This window comes from Lagenorhynchus albirostris, chromosome 2 (genome assembly GCF_949774975.1).
Source record: "Lagenorhynchus albirostris chromosome 2, mLagAlb1.1, whole genome shotgun sequence".
Taxonomy (NCBI): domain Eukaryota; kingdom Metazoa; phylum Chordata; class Mammalia; order Artiodactyla; family Delphinidae; genus Lagenorhynchus; species Lagenorhynchus albirostris.
This window is the reverse complement of record NC_083096.1, coordinates 66,500,606-66,513,640: the sequence shown is the minus strand read 5'-3', so window position 1 is coordinate 66,513,640 and position 13,035 is coordinate 66,500,606. Positions and strand designations below refer to the sequence as shown.

Sequence of the window (13,035 nt, the reverse complement as noted above, 5' to 3'; positions counted from 1 at the left end):
ATTGGCGTGGCACCTCCACATAGTAAGTTGGAAAGCGGTACAGGATCTGTGGCCATAGGTGGCCAGCCAGGTGTCAGCGCTTTAAATTCTATCCCTCGTGGATCCCCTTCCTTCCCACTGTGCCGTCACCCCTGCTGAGTGGAGTCTGCTGCTTCCTGCAAACACGCCTGTCCCCTCACTCTCCCCTGCCCTACTGGCCTTGCTGACGAAGAAGACTCCACCCGGGTTTTCTTGTGAATACTCAGTTACGATAGGTTCCTTTTTCTCTCTCCACACACTGGGAACTAGTACCTCCCTGGCACACAACCCTTACATTCTTTTTAAACCCAACCCACCTATTTATAGATCCAGACACAATTATCTTGTTAGCTTTTGACTGTGGGTGAGTTGCTGTGGTGGTAGCACTTCTATCTTCCAAATGTTAGCTGGACCCCAGATTCTGGGGCTACTTGAGAAGAATTAAGCTCTTCCCTTAAAGGTTAGAAATACTAAATCTGCCTCATATTTTCTCCCCTTTTTTCCTGATGGGAAGAATTAATTGAGTAGGGAGACATGGGCGTGAGTTTCAACTTCTGTGGTTACCAGCTAGCTGCATGACCCAGGGAAAGTCACTTAACTTCTTCTTTTTTTTAATCAATTGTTCACTTTATTTTTTTAATATTTTTAATTAATTAATTAATTAATTTTTGCCTGTGTTGGGTCTTCGTTGCTGCATGTGGGCTTCCTCTAGTTGCGGTGAGTGGGGGCAACTCTTAGTTGCGGTGTGCGAGCTTCTCATTCTCGTGGCTTCTCTCGCTGCGGAGCATGGGCTCTAGGCACGCAGGCTTCAGTAGTTGTGGCGCGCAGGCTCTAGAGCACAGGCTCAGTAGTTGTGGCGCACGGGCTTAGTTGTTCTGCGGCATGTGGGATCTTCCTGGGCCAGGGATCGAACCCGTGTCCCTTGCATTGGCAGGCAGATTCTTAACCACTGAGCCACCAGGGAAGCCCCACAAGTTACTTAACTTCTGGTGGTGTTTTTTTTAATAAATCTGTAAAAATGTGGGTATTTGGCTAAAAGTTGTTGGGAGGGCTAAAAAGTAATGAAATAATAGCCACTAGTTTGCAAAAATATTGTTAGTTTTCTTTTTTTTTTTTGCTTTCTAGCTTTAATTAGTTCAGAAACACCGTCCTTTCCACTGTGAAGTATAAAATGCTTTGGGCTTTGGGAACCAAGGTGCTTTTCACACCTAAAGCAGGCACTTACTAGTACTCTCTGGGTTTCTCCCTTGACTCTGCATGATGATTCTGGGTCTCTCTGGCTCTCGAGAGGGTTATCTCCAATTCTCTCAGGGTTCATCTGTGCCTAGAAGCTTGGTAACATCAAGGTTAGGCTAACTGATGTTCTCTTCCTTAGAAAGAATCTAACTTTTCCCACTTTATCCTTCCTTTATCCCTGTCATTCCCAGTTGGTGGAAGTAATAGTGTAGTGTGATAATTATAACAACTTAATTTGCACAGCTCTGTCTTAATTTCAGATCATTTTTCCATTTCCTCTCACATCAAAGATGGCATTATCCCCATTTTAGAGATAAGGAAATTGAGTCTCTGTGAGGAAAAAGGTTTACATTCTCTTCTGCTAATAACTTGCTGTGGGAAAGTCACTCAGAAGCACAAAATGAAACATGGATTGTTAAAGCTGCCAGAGGCTTTAGAGAACATCGAGTCCAGCCCTGAGGAAAAGAAACTTCAACAGAAAATTTGGGATTTGCAATTGCCGTGTTAAAAAAGTCAAAGGAAACAGGTGAAGTGAATTTTAAAAAGTATATCTCAATATATCTAAAATATTATTTCAACATGTAATCAATATAAAATTAGTAATGAGATATTTTACATTCTTTTGGTACCGTTTTCAAAATTGTATGTGCCTTTTACAGCACATTTCAGATGAGCCACATTTCAAGTGCCCTGTGGCCACACGTGGCCAGTGGCTTACTTTATTGGTTAGTGTACATCTAGTCTAACCATTTAATTTTACAGATTAGGACCCTGAGGCCCAGAATTATGATTAACTGATAAGTGGCAAGTCTCTGTTCCGAGCTCCTTTCAACTATACTGTCTGCATTCAGCTGTCTTAAAGACAGAAGACCTGGCTTCTGCTGTAATGTTACATCTGCCCTCTTCTACTCTATAGTTTGGGTTTGGAGAAGGCTCCCACTGTTAACAGGCTAAGACAGTGCTGTGCTTGTCCCGAAAGTTACAGTCTTTCCCATAGCAGAGAGAACTTTCTGATTCCTGAGCATGTCCTTGCTCTAGGGGAAGTGGGAATCCATGGAATTTATGCCTTGTAGATTTCTCCTCAGGGGAATGGGGTCAATGCTGATCAGAGCTTCCCTTGCTTAAGTCTGTAAACTTGGGCATGATTCTCCTTAAAAAAAAAAAATCTCTGGAAACCTAAGCAGCGCCCTTGGCAAATGGCACTATTGAGCCAAGTGGGCAGTGCCAATAGAGCAATTTTCAGTCATGGTCCCACGGTATTAATTTGGCTGTAAAACAGTTGAGGATGAAATGAATGATGTCGCTTGAAGCTAAGACTGAGCAGCCTTAATGGAAAACAAGGTCAGTTACCTGCCTGGATGACGACTTGGGGAGTCTTTTTTTTTTAAAGGAGAAGAGGAGCCCTTTATTAATCACCGCTTTTGGCATGTTATGTATGATTCATTTGCTCATTGTCACCACCCAGCTCAGCTTCACTTTTATCAGGTGATCTCCAAACTGACATGATCCTTGTTATATTCATCGGCTTCTAGAAACTGCCAGTGAGAAATCTTATTTATGGGGATGATGGTTATGGTTATTGACAGCCATTATTATAAACATCATTATTATTTAGTGTTCATCAACAGCAGTATGAGAGGTGCTCTAAAGAACACAGAATTAGACCCTGTCCTTGCAAATGGGCTCATAAGAAAAAAATGACAGAAAGAGACACCCAGCCTGGGCTAGCTAGGAAAAATACATTCTAGGGAAATACAGCTGACAGATAGCTCCAAAGGTTGTAATTTTTAGGGCTTTGGTGGAGTTCCATATGGAACCTTGAACACAGATTAGACAAAGAGAAAGTAGAATTTCCCAGTAAAAGCAAGTCCGTTGTTTCAGCCCAGTTTTACTGTTAGACACAGTTATAACGAAGAACTACAAGGGGAAAGTTGGATGTATGTTTTGTTTCATTGGCATGCAGGGTTTTTTTTTTTTAATGCAGGTTTATTTTTATGATCTACTTTTACTGTGGACTATTTGCATTTTTTAATGACTTGGATATCACCAGAGTCATTATGGACCTGCTCATGATGTGGAAGAAACTTAGATCTAGTGGAAAGAACACTTGTTTGTGGGACAGAAGCTTCTGTCTCATTTATCTTGATTTTAGATACAGCATTTAACTTTTCAGTTTCTGTTTTCTTATGTATAAAATAGGGATACTGGTAACTACATGATAGTGTTTTGAGAATTAAGGTGTTATTATTTCTACCTCTACTATTCGACCTTAATTTTGTTTTCATAGTAACTTCTGAGCTTCTTTTTAATTTGTTTGTTACTCAACTTCTCTAAAGTAATAATAATAATAAAAATTATCTAGGAGGACCCTGGGGCTCAGAGAAGTTTAGTATCTTGGTTAACGCCACACAGGGAATGAGTGGCACAGCTGGGATGTGAGACTGGGCCTCCTGACTTGAATCAATGACTTATTTTCAGTTGTGTTCATTGCAGTCCTGAGCACTCAAAGAAGGGGTGCTCAGGACCCACTCTTTGAGATAGGAGTTCTCGGTGGTCTTTGTTTTGTTTCATAAATTGCTCAACACTGTAAGAGTTCTTTGGGGGAATTGTCATTGCAGTTAAAAACTTTGAAAACATGGCTTCAAGTCATGTTGACTTTTTGTGTACTACCAGTATCTCTCTCCTTCATCTCGGGTGGGTTTAGATGGCCCCTGAGGGCCTGCTAGGAAGAACCTCCCCTGTCCCTGTCTTTTGTTGAAAGAATTGATGGTTATCTGAAAGGATGGTCATCTCCTGAGAAGGTAGATAGAGACATCAAAGGTTGATGGTTGGAAAATGCAACACAGTTCTTTGAAGAGGTGGAACAATCTTGGTTTGTTGGAAAGGCGCAGTATCATAATGGAGCTTTGGTGGGGGTCAGGGGGCACAGAGATAGTTGTCTACCATACTTCCAAATTTGTTGGCCAGCAAGCGAGAATTTCCCAATTCTTTATATGGCCTTAAGGGGACCATTACACCCATTTGGATGTCCCCAGCTATGATGATTCTAAAGTTGTGGCCTTGAAGCCAAGATCTGCTGTGTACTTTTCCTTAAGTGCACAGAATTAAGAAGAATTCCTTAAGTTTCTTCTACGTGTTAGGACTTTACCGTTAAGAATGGACTCTTCACGGGCTTTCTGGGGGGTCTTGTGGACATGTGGTACCTCAGAAGAGTTTGTAGCTTGTTACTCTAGGCCCTCAAGAAGCCTTGGCCTTTTAAGAAATTGATCTGAATGGTTGCCACAGCTTTCTGTAGGGTTCCCAGTCCCCGGGCTTCTGGTTTTTGTTTGTTTGTTTGTTTCACCTGACTACTAAAATGAGAATATGTTTACCTTATTCTGTCTTTTCCTTTTTTTCCTTTTTTCCTCCCTTCCTACAGGGTGGTAGAGCCTTGAGCTGGCCAATTTCAGAATAGAGTTAGGTGGGGACAAAGGCGCGTGGTGGAGGCTCTAAGACATTGCTTTCCATCGTCTGTGGCTTCTTTGGGTATCTCTCCCCTCCAGTCCACCCAGATGCCTACGGTACACTCTTAGAGCTAGAAGAGCCTTCTTTTGGAGGTGAACTAGTTTAATTCCTAGAGTTTTCTGATGAGCAAACTAGTATCGAGTGTTAACTGGAGCTCTCAGTATGTGGTAAGGACCTCGGAGAACCTGATCATAGTTGGTTTTGTCCTTGGTTCATATCCTTTCTAGGCAACGGGCTCCACCCTTCCCAGCTCCGCTCTGCCCCTTTTGTCCTTCTTGACTTTTTGAAGTGCTACCTGGGCAGCCACGTTTTTCATAAAGAATCTCAGACTTAAAATAGCTTGACATTGTGTAGTACCTTAGAGTTTACAGCACATTTCGTTTATATGATCAGATTTGGCCTTTAAAACCACCTGGAGGAAGGAGGGAGAGGTATCATTTTCCCCCTTTCACCTAAAAAGAAATGGAGGCTCAAAAAGGGAAAGTGATTTGCCCTAGGTTATTCAACAGGTATGTGGCAGGGCTTGAATTTGAATCCTGGTCTGTGTCCTTATCAACCCCTCCCTGCTGATAGACCGAGCCTTGTTTCTTTACACCAGACTCCATTTTCATCTCCTTTTCCTCCTGATATTTCAGCAAAGAGTCAGCCCCCCAGTCAGTATGATTTCTTTTTTTTCCCCTTTGCATCTCTCCCTAGAGATCTCATGTCCAACCCCATTGTTTTACTGCAACCTTGCTCACCTCTGCTGCCAACATGAACTCCAGTTTTCCCTAAATTGTGTAATTCTTTCTTCACAGATCCTGAGTTTGACCCTAGTCTCTTTCTACTGCTTGGTCACGTCCCCCTCCTTTTTTGTTTCTTTTCTCTTTCTTCAGGCAAACCTGGAACTGCTGGGCAAACATTTAGCTTATTATTTTTTTTTATAGTATTCCTATGTGAATATTTTGTCAGTGGCCTCTTCTTAATTTCAGTCCTCTGGGGAAGGGTTAATAGTTCAAACCCATCATTTTTCTTGTGAGGGTTGAGACTTAACAAAAGCTGCCTGGAGCAAGACGGTCCCTCAGGGTTGGGGGAGGGGCACAGGCCTAGGATGGGGATAACTGGGAATCCAGTTGGGATGCTGGTGATCATGAGACACTTGCCTCTTCCTTGCCCTGCTGTAGTAGAAATGCTTGAGGAAGCATAGACTCAATGAGTTGCACCCTTCTAATAGACTACTGCAGAAGTTAAGAAGACTGGAATTATATCCTGATGTGTGTCCTTTTTTTTCATTTTATTTTTCCTATGAGTTTGCTAAGCAAAGAGCAGGCTTTGTACAACTCCTCCCCCTTCCCCCCTTCTGCCCCCCCCACCCGATTTTTTTCCTCCCCTTTTCTTAAAAAGGTTCTGTGCTCTTTTGAAACAAGCCAACAAAAGTTGAAGCCAGAGTGTGTATGTGACTCAGCCCTCAGGAGCAGTTCTTTTCCAAAGCAAATTTGAATTCACGGTTGCCGGTTTGGGGCAGTGGTAGGACCCAAATCATCCTGGCAGTCCGAAGTACCAATCTCCCAATATTGAGCACTTTCAATATGATGTTCCTACTTCCTAAATCTCAATTCAGTCTGTTGGGCCCGACAATTGTAAGTATAATTATGGGAAAACTTGATAGAATATTTGAGTCAGGACTGTCCTAAAAAAAAAAAAAATCCACAATACATTGTCACTGTAATATTAGAGTAAAATGATGAGAATATTAAGGACCTAAATTGTTCTACTGCTTTTTCACTAAAGTTGCAAACAGGGATTTTGGTACTTTCCCGCTGACTGGGACACCACCATGCCTGTTGGAAGTAGTAGAACTTGACTGGATAAAGCAGTGGGCTAGTATACTCACCCTCTGTGGGCTATAGTTCCTTTACTGTATTCCTTGGCCACAGATACCATCCTTAAAGTGGGGTCTGGCCTTCTCGTAAATGTTCTAGTCACACAGTGAACTTGGGGGATCAAGGTTGATTCGAGACTGGAGTAATCCAAACAGATTACTTTTTTTGCTGTACGCGGGCCTCTCACTGTTGTGGCCTCTCCCGTTGCGGAGCACAGGCTCGGGACGCGCAGGCTCAGCGGCCATGGCTCACGGGCCCAGCCGCTCCGCGGCATGTGGGATCTTCCCGGACCGGGACAGAACCCACGTCCCCTGCATCGGCAGGTGGATTCTCAACCACTGCGCCACCAGGGAAGCCCCAAACAGATTACTTTTGATGGGTCAGCAGTTACGATCTTCATACCTGAAGAATGGCTTGTGTTTCATAGAGATCAGGTATTCCTCTGCCCTCAGAGTAGCAGGCGTTAGAGGTGCAATTAACCAGTTTCATTATTCACTAGCAACCACCTCTAGGACCCCTGGGCTAAGAGAACTTCTGTGATGACAATAAAACAAAGAATAGAGAGGAGGAAGGTAACTTTGTATGTAGTTCTTCCTGAGACCTTGGCATGTGGTTAAAGGGGTTTTCCCGGGAAGCTTCATTCACCTTCAGGTGGGCCCGTTGTAAGGATGACAGGGATTTTTACCACATTGGATGGGAAAGTGGGAAAAAGAACCTTAGTGTTGGGGTTTGTATCTCACTGGTAGGAAAAGCACGGAAGTACTCTTTCTGGAGGAGGTGGGGATGAGGGAGTCTTTGGACTTTAAATTTTGGTAGGAGGGGGTGAAGCTCAAGCCTGGAACAGGGCAATGTGTGGCATCTACCTGACCCCTTTGCCCCCACTCCTGCCACCTGCCTCACTTTGAGCTTTCACTCTCTTTCCCTGAGGATCCTATGGGTTGAAGTGTCGCAACTGGATACTCTGAAGATGAGACCCCTTAGCCTGTGGGATCCGTTTTCCGCAGAGCTCATTCTGGGGAGAGCAGCTTTGAAAGGGAAGTTAGTTCAGACCAGACACTGCCCTTTGCTCCTTCCTGGGTCCTGGCTGCGAGCTGAGCCAGCCTGCACTCAGCCTTGCACCCTCAGCAGTGGGGATCCAGCTCTGCGGCCCTGTGAAAGTTAATCCTCCTTTTGGGTGAAGCTGTTGGTTAAAAGATAATCTGTTTAGCCTCCCTTTCTCCGTTCTCCTCCTCCTGAGGCAGGAGGGGGAGTTCAAGTCTTCCTTACAGGACTCCTGAGCTTTGGCTGATTGACGGTTCATGGTGGCCTTGGGAGAAAAGCTGCCTAACCAGTTCCTAGGCCCTGGTTGGTTAAAACACAGTGTTCACCATTCATACAGGCATGGGCTGAAGAGAAACAAAGCTTAGGGAAAGGCTTGCTGAGAGGACTGCTGGGGGGTCCCACCCTCCATCCATCCTGCCCAGCCTCAGCCAGGTTTCAGAGTCTGCAGCTTGGGATGAACTTCAGGGCGATGCTGCATTCTCTAAATCCTTTAAAAAAAAAAATTGCTCTCTATTTTAGCGCTCCAGGAAACCACCCAGCAATGATTGGTTTAGTGGGATTTTTACTTTATTTTATTTTGCTTCTATTCTATTCTATTTTATTTTTTGATGTTCTTGTTTATTTAATTTCTTGAACAAGGATCCGGCTGTTTGGGCTGCGTCCCTGTCTATACCCACTCACTTAAACACATCCCAAAGCCTCACAGACACAAAGCCTCTATTTTCCCACACACATACATAGGCACCCCAACCGTTTCCACTACCCCCAGCTTCTGACCGGCTGTGTGTCTTTTCTACTCCACCCCACCCCTGAAAGCCCCCAGCAGACAAAAACAAATTACTAAATTGCTCGTCTGCACAAAAGGACTGTAGCCTTTGAGGGGAGCTCTCTAGGCACCTAATTTCTCTTAGATTTCTTTCTGTCCTCAGAGGTCCCCAAAGGTACTTGCAATGTTTGCCCTTAAACGGTTGTAAATTAGGGGCTGAACGTATGAAGCATTAATGAAGGCTTCGGCTGGAACCAGCCCACCTCGCCAGGCTGGCAAGTTTTCAGTCCTGCGAAGTCGTTTCCTTGCAGGCCCTGAGTTCCTGAGTGTCAGGTTTCAGCTCCCCTTTCTTCTCTTTTTTCTTCCTTTCTTCCGCAGCTGTTTTTCCCCCCTACCTTCCTTATCTTCCATCTCTTTCCTTTCTTCCACTCTTCCCCCACCCCTCTAGATTTTTCTAAAAGGAACCCAGGAGCAGAGTGAAAATAATGAGGCCAGGAAAGCAGCATTTGTTTCTTTTCCTACATAAGGCAGGACCAAAGGAGTTTATTCTTTTTTTTTTTTTCCCTATTTTTCTCTTTGTCCTTTGCTTTATTTCTTTCTCTTTAAGCCAAGTTCAGAATGGATGCTTGCAGAAGAGAGGAATTTTGAATGACTGCCTAAGATAAACAGAATGTGGAGAAAGTTCAGCTCTGTCCCATGTGTTAAAAATTAAAATTAGAGAAGAATAATGCAAGTGTGACCTTGACGGACTGGCCAAATGTAGCTAGGGGACCATCACAGCACCGATATATTTATACCTGGGTAAGGGGTAGTCACATTTCCAGCAACTCCATTGTGCGAAAATATGGATCCTCAGAAGTATATACAAAAAGATTCATGAAGGAGTCTTTGTGTAATTCAACGTCGTGTGTGTTTTTAAGCGGCAGTATATAAGTTGTGCAAGGTAATGGGTTCTTTTTAGATAACAAACTTTTGGGTTTGTTTAAGGTGTGATTTCTTTACCCTAAAACCATTTATTCTCCAGTAGAGTACTTATGATAGATTGTGTGGAGAATACCTACATGTTCTACTTCCTGGGTTCAGAATGTTTCCTATCACGTCTACTTAGAGTTCAGTTTGGTGTGCTTTTCAGCTTAGTAACTGTGAACTGTGCCTATGAGATAATACCATAGTAATTTTAAGCACACACCCTTTGCTAGGCATAATGTAAAGCCCTTTGTTCATTATCTCATTTAGGTCTATTATCAGTCTCATTTTAGAAGTGAGGAAACTGAGGGTATATGAATTGTACTAGGCTGCTCTATATAAAACTGCTTGTTTTCTTATCCATTAGTGTTCCATCCTGATTGCCCTGTGGTCCTACCACTCTTAGGATTATAGTTTGACTTCCAAGGCCCCTTGCACCCAGATATTCATTCATTCATTCACTCATTGGTTACATGTGTTGACTGCCTACTGTGTACCAGGATGCTCTGTCATTCAGGCCAGCACTTGGTGATAACTGCTTGTCACAGGATCTAATGATTTAGTCTCAGCCAATCAGGAGGGGATGTGGCCCTTTCATTCTGTTCCCTGAACTCTTGCTTATGCTACCCGCTTATTACTGTGGCATCCATATGTAATAAATAACTTATCAAAATAGTCATAAAGGATTTGGCAGACAAAATGAACTGCTAGAGAAGACTGCATTAAATTGAAATAGGAAGAATTCTAAGTAATAAGCTGAAAACGTGTCTTGGTGTAGAGCTGAGCTGTTCCTTTGAGGCTTTTCCTATGACCTCCTCATGTCTAGGACTGAGTTTTTTTCATTTATGAAATACTTCATTTTTAGATAAACTGCATTTGAAATTTCTTACTCTGTTTTCCAAACAAACAAACAAATAAATAAAAGTAAAGATGGGAGAAGGCAAGACAAACATCTTTATTCTGTAGAGATAGAGTGCCTTCCACGCATCAGGCACTGTGTTCATTGCTGAAAAGACATCAATGATCACATCATAGACCCTTATCTCCAGGAACTCGTATTCCGGGGGAAAGACAAGGAAACTGTCCTATTCAGAGTATGAAATGCTGTGATGGGGATACAGATGGAGTATTGTGGGAGTGTTTAGGAGGGTACCTCGCCATCTTGGGGGTGGTGAGGGCCACAGAATTTTCTTTGAAAAGATGACACATGGGGCTTCCCTGGTGGCGCAGTGGTTGAGGGTCCGCCTGCCGATGCAAGGGACACGGGTTTGTGCCCCGGTCCGGGAAGATCCCACATGCCGCAGAGCGGCTGGGCCCGTGAGCCATGGCCGCTGAGCCTGCGCGTCCGGAGCCTGTGCTCCGCAACGGGAGAGGCCACAACAGTGAGAGGCCCGCGTACCGCAAAAAAAAAAAAAAAAAAAAGAAAAGGTGACACATGAGCAGGGTGCTAGGAATGAAGGGAAGTGAGCCAGATGGGGTGGGTGGAGAGGAGCAGAGTGGCAGAAGAACATTTTTGTGAAAATGCTTTTGTTTGGAGAAAGATGACTTTTGGTCCTCTGAAGTTCTACAGCAGAGCTTCCAAGACTGTAACAGAGTTGAGTCATCCTAAAGCAGATGAGCCAGTCTTTTGGAATGTGAGTTTAACCCCTGAGGAGCTCAGGTCTCACTAACTCTCTTACTTGGCTGTACTGATGGCTTTTCCTCTTCTTTCAGATTAGGCATAACACAGTCTTCTCAGTTCAAACTCCAGTGTTTAAAATGTTTGGCGATTTGTGAAAGTCTTCCCATAAAAAGCAGTTGATCAAGCATATAAATAATACGTTAAATTAATAAGTATGTATTGAACATTTAAAAGTTTAGGGTACTGGGTTTAGGTACTCAAGATTGCTCAAAGAAATATGTAGCCAGTTCAAATAAATAAACTTTTAAAGCCTATATAAAGTGAACAACATCTATCTGCATACCAATTGCAACATACACTCTTCCAAAAAGTAGTGCCTTTTTGTGGAAACACTAATTTTGTAGCAATTAGTGTTTATGTCTTATAAAGTTTAAAAATTTTATTTTTCACTAAAATTCTTTAAATGCAGATACTTTTGGTAATTCATGCCTTTCCTCTAATTTCCCTAGATTGGGAAGATTTACTGTCATTGCAGTCTGTTCTTTTAATAACAATAAGCATGTGAATGACGGTGACCATGAAGGGCATGGGAAGGGTAAGAGTAATTCCTTTCGGCTTTAAGGGATTTAAAAATTTTTTTCATTATTCAAGAGTTATAATTTTTTTGTGTATATTTAAAACAACTCTCATCTTCCATCTTCTCTAATAAATGAGTTTTGCAATAAATTTGTGATAATCTGATAGTCAAAATCAAATCTGGTAATCTGATGTTGCATTGGCTTACTGTCTGGTGTTTCCCACTAGAATATAAGATCCATGATAGCAGAGACTTTGTCTTATTGCTCTGTCCCTAACACCTAGAACATGCCTTGCCACATGGCAAGGACTTCCTATTTATTTAATGAATGAAACAGTTGATACTTTATTTGTGCAAGGAAATTGACGATACTTGCAAGTTTTGCATAAACTAGATTGCATAAACATTCATACTGCCTTCAGCGTAACTTAATTGTTTTGATGAGAGAGAAGAATTTCAGAATCTTGTAAGATCATTTATTAGTTAGGATGGCATAACTAACCCTGCCATGGAGTATTGGGGAAGTAATGTTGGAATTGGTCTCTGGATGTTGGAAGGATGCAAAGGTGTAGTAAAGAGGGAGTCTGTAGTATATACCAGGCTGAGTGCACAGCGTGGGCAGAGGCTTAGAGTCATATGACCTTTATGGCCAGAGACTCAGGCCATCACAGGGACAGATTAGCCAAGCTAAGAAGTTGTATTTTGGAAAACTTGAATGGTAATGTGTTAAAGGAAATCAGGATTATCAGAGGCTGAAGAGAGGTGCTGAGGAGGGTTAGGGGAAGAGACTTCATGAGTTAGGAGTTGAGTAGCCTGTTGGTATTCAAGTGGATGTGTAGGAGGCAGCTGGAAATACACGTCTGAAGCTTTGGAGAGGTCAGGGCTACGGACGTAAATTTGGGTGTAATCAGCATGTATATGGCGACTGATGTTAAGAGAAGGAATGATGATCCCAGAAAGTCTGTATGGAATCGAAGAGGACCAGGGCAGAACCCTGAGAATGCCAAAGTATGGAAGTTGAGTAGGGCAGGGAATAAGAAAAGTTCTATCAGGGATGCGGAAGAGAAACCTGGAGGGAGTGGCATCTTAAGAGACAAGGCAAGTTTGAGAACAATAAGTTTATCCACATCATTAGATGCCACGACCTTCTTCTGGGCTCTTATACTTCTCTCTTAACATATACTGTGCTACGTTTGTCTCTTTACTGCCTTTTCCCTGTTAGTTCAGGAGCTCCATGAAAGCAGGGTTAAAATGTGTTTTATTTTTGTGCCTAGGTCAGGAATGGCAAAGAGGTTTCATTTCATGTGCCAAGTCTGAGAATTCTGAGCTGAGGCCAGGGACTTCAGAGAAGAGCGCCTTAACCCACTAATGATTTCGGATATGGGTTCAGGGTCAGAGAGTGGTGGCAGCTTGCCGTGTCATCTTCACCTCTGCATTAGGCACT

The 13,035-nt window shown here is 43.0% G+C and overlaps 1 protein-coding gene across 4 annotated transcripts in view; it reads left to right on the top strand.

Annotated features, from left to right (window-relative positions):
- Positions 1-13,035, top strand: part of PBX1 (PBX homeobox 1) — a 282,525-nt gene that overhangs the window by 29,490 nt on the left and 240,000 nt on the right. The gene's annotated exons all lie outside the window — the stretch shown is intronic.